This window comes from Primulina huaijiensis, chromosome 14, assembly GCF_012295235.1.
Source record: "Primulina huaijiensis isolate GDHJ02 chromosome 14, ASM1229523v2, whole genome shotgun sequence".
Classification (NCBI taxonomy): domain Eukaryota; kingdom Viridiplantae; phylum Streptophyta; class Magnoliopsida; order Lamiales; family Gesneriaceae; genus Primulina; species Primulina huaijiensis.
The window spans coordinates 1,938,588-1,941,780 of record NC_133319.1 but is presented as its reverse complement, the minus strand read 5'-3'; the positions used below and the strand labels follow the sequence as shown (position 1 = coordinate 1,941,780).

General features: G+C 33.0%; 1 long non-coding RNA gene across 2 annotated transcripts; it reads left to right on the top strand.

Annotated features, from left to right (window-relative positions):
* The first annotated feature begins 984 nt into the window (after positions 1–984).
* LOC140957507 (uncharacterized) lies at positions 985–2,687 on the top strand. 2 transcript variants are annotated; one of them, XR_012171641.1, is made up of 2 exons: positions 985–1,943; positions 2,273–2,687. It is a non-coding gene; the product is annotated as an uncharacterized lncRNA (long non-coding RNA). The 2 variants fall into 2 exon arrangements; XR_012171642.1 differs by having other exon boundaries at positions 985–2,089.
* The last annotated feature ends 506 nt before the right edge of the window (positions 2,688–3,193 follow it).

Sequence of the window (3,193 nt, the reverse complement as noted above, 5' to 3'; positions counted from 1 at the left end):
GATTATGTCCTGAATCACAAAGAGTTGTGAACCCACGGCTAGCTGTATCCCTGAACCATTGAGGGTCACACAAGTACTGGATTGTTTGTTCCCGTTGAGAGAATAAATTCAAGAAGTTGAATTTATATTATATAGTAAATTCAAGGAGTTGAATTTATGATAATTAAATTTTGAGAGAATAAATTCAAGTAGTTGAATTTATAAAATTTGAGAATATGATTTATTAAACTCAAATGTTGGGTTTATTAAATATTAAATTTTGGAAGTGATAAAAATTCAATGAGTTGAATTTATAATTTAAATAATAAATTCAAATGTTGAATTTATAATGTATTTAATTTATTAAGCTCAAAAGTTGAGTTTATTTATTAATAAATTAAATAAGGTGGGTATGTTTAATGGGCTTGTAAGAGTACAAGTCCATCATAATAAATAATTAAAGTTTTAATAGGCCTTGATTAAATTAATTAAACTAGTTGGACTAGCCCAATTAATTAAATCAAGCCCATTAATGTTAATTATGTCATTAGGCTATTATTTAATTATAAATAATACATGTTGATTACAAAACCCTAGCCCACCCCACCACATGATTTACGTCTCCCACTTTCAAAAAGAAAAAAAAATTGGCCTCTTTGGTTTTTTTTCTTTCCAAGGTTGAGCCGCCTCTCGTTTTAGTATCCAACGTAAAATCTCTTCCAAATTTTCTAGTGCAATTTGGAAGAGGAACATACCATCCAGTCGTGGACTTGATAGGAGGATTTCATCGAAGAAAGTTCGTAGGGAATCAACAAGAGCTAATCCGTTTATACCGGATTAGTTGGAGTCCAGTGATTTAATTCACAAAGGTATAATTCTTTAAACATCCTATGCATGTTTAATTCCTGAAAACCATACGAGTGTCCAAAAGAATTATTTTGTTTTCAAAAATTTTAAACTTCCGCTGCGTTTGGGCACGTAGAAAACCGAGATCCAACATTGGTATCATGGCAATTTGTCACCTTTTATCTTCCGGTAATATTGACAAATTTTTAGAATATAAATGGTTGTCTAAACGAGTTAGAGGCCAGGGTGGTCAGTGTTGGTTCTTGGGGCGTTTGCCAACCCAAGTAAAGATATTAAAATTTTATGTATAGTTTTTCTAAAATCCTAGTTTCGAAGAAATTTTTAACTCAGTTTAGAGTCCAATGCTAAGATTGGGTATGGTGCATTGGATCCATCCCTTTGAGTTTAATTGATGTTAGATTCTCTACTGACATGTAGAAGTGACTGTCTGTATGTTTCATTGTATGTGATACTGTATCTGCTTGATGTTTTGTGCTATTTCTATGTCTTAGTGAATTTGTATGGTTTAAATTTTTTTGACTAATTAGATACAGGGCTTTGGTGGACAGGATAGGGGAAAAATAATTGTTTTAGATAAGAAGGTTTCTAGACGCAGGGTTTACTTTGTTGGATAGATAACATATGAAAAATCTTTCGTCAGCCCAGGGAGATGGGGCAGAGTTCTGGTGAGAGAGGGAAAACGTTGGGTGGTAGAGAATGTTAAAGTGGTGATTATTTTCAAGAGTAATATATAAATATTTGTTTTACGACTGCTGGTTTAGCAAAAAGCTCGAACAATCTCTACTAACCTTCATAAAGTCGACATTCTTTAACTTCTCGTTGTCAACAGATGTGATTTTTCTTGAAATGCTTTTTCGCCCTGTAATTTGATATAGAGTCAATAGAATCTTAAATTTTACATTTTATGCAAGTCCATTTTTAAACTGTTGAATTTGAGTACAATGACAAAATGTCAAGTATACTGAAAAGCAAGGGTGAGACCTGTCGGGATTCTCACTCCATGGTGATATTTTTTGTTAGTTATACCCAAAACTATATCTTATAATATCATGTTATCTTTTCCAATGCAGGATAATATCAGGACATCTGGCCTTTAGGTATTCAGTCACTAACAAGTAACTAGAAGTTGCATTGTTTGAAATGCTGTACACTTCTGACACTTAAACCAATTCTTCAAAGGAAAAAACTTCATTTGCTACTATTTCTCTAATTTATGTATCATGGAAGATATTTCCGTTGCAGTGTAAGAAATTCATGAACGATTAATATATCTTAAAAGAAATTCAAGCACTGATATTATAAAGATGATTGTAGTAATTAAGGCATCACTTTATGATATAACCGCTCCTCTGAAATTTTAGACAACTAGCAGCATATACTTCTTCAGCTCCAAATCTCTGCCCTCAAATTTGCTTATTCTGTGCAGAAAGTGTTCTGTCAAAAGGGCATTGTCAGTCCCTCTACAAATATATATGGCTGGTGGAGGAGGCAAAGAGGGCTCATCAAGAAATCATGATCAGACGCCAACATGGGCTGTTTCTGGTGTTTGTGCAGTGATTATACTCATCTCTATTACCTTGGAGAAGATACTCCACAAAGTTGGAATGGTAGTTAGCACCTATGCCATTGCTTCAACATTTCATCCTTTTTTCATTCACATTTTGGATGCCAAAATATTTCTGCCCTTTCTTTGTGAATTTTTTTTTCCACGTGTCACTTCTTTTTATGGGTAATAGTTGTTCGTTATTTTTTTAGATCCTGATTTTCTTTCCATATTTGTTCCTTGAATAACACGCCAAAGTTCGTGGATTCTATCCTTATTTAACCAATTATTTGATTGATGTTCTTTCTTTGTCAGGGTCTGCTATTCACAGTCTTGAATTCTATTTGTTCACCTTGGTAAAAGCCTCATTTAATAAGTTGACAATGAGCACGTATGCACTCATATTGGAAAGCATCTTTGAATTGCTTATACATGTGCAATATACATCTCTATTCACAATTATGGTGAAAAATCAGACTGAGTCAAATACAAGCATTAGTTTAGTGTTGTTTTTAGAATGCAATTAAACATGTTTGAGCTTGCTTAAAGATCATAAAATTTCTACTTGTTTGAGCTTGAACGAACCTGCTATGTTTGAACCTAATTTCAACTCTGGTCAATCTGAGACTCTGATAATGACTTTGGATTTAAGCTAAAAAATCCTCGAATTTTTACTAACCCAGAACTGAAATGAACTGCATCCATTGGATAATCAATTCGACTTCACATTCATCTCCTCATTCTCAACATTACAATCGTTAAGTTTAATAATCTAAATCCAAGTATAAGAAACGACGAATCCAT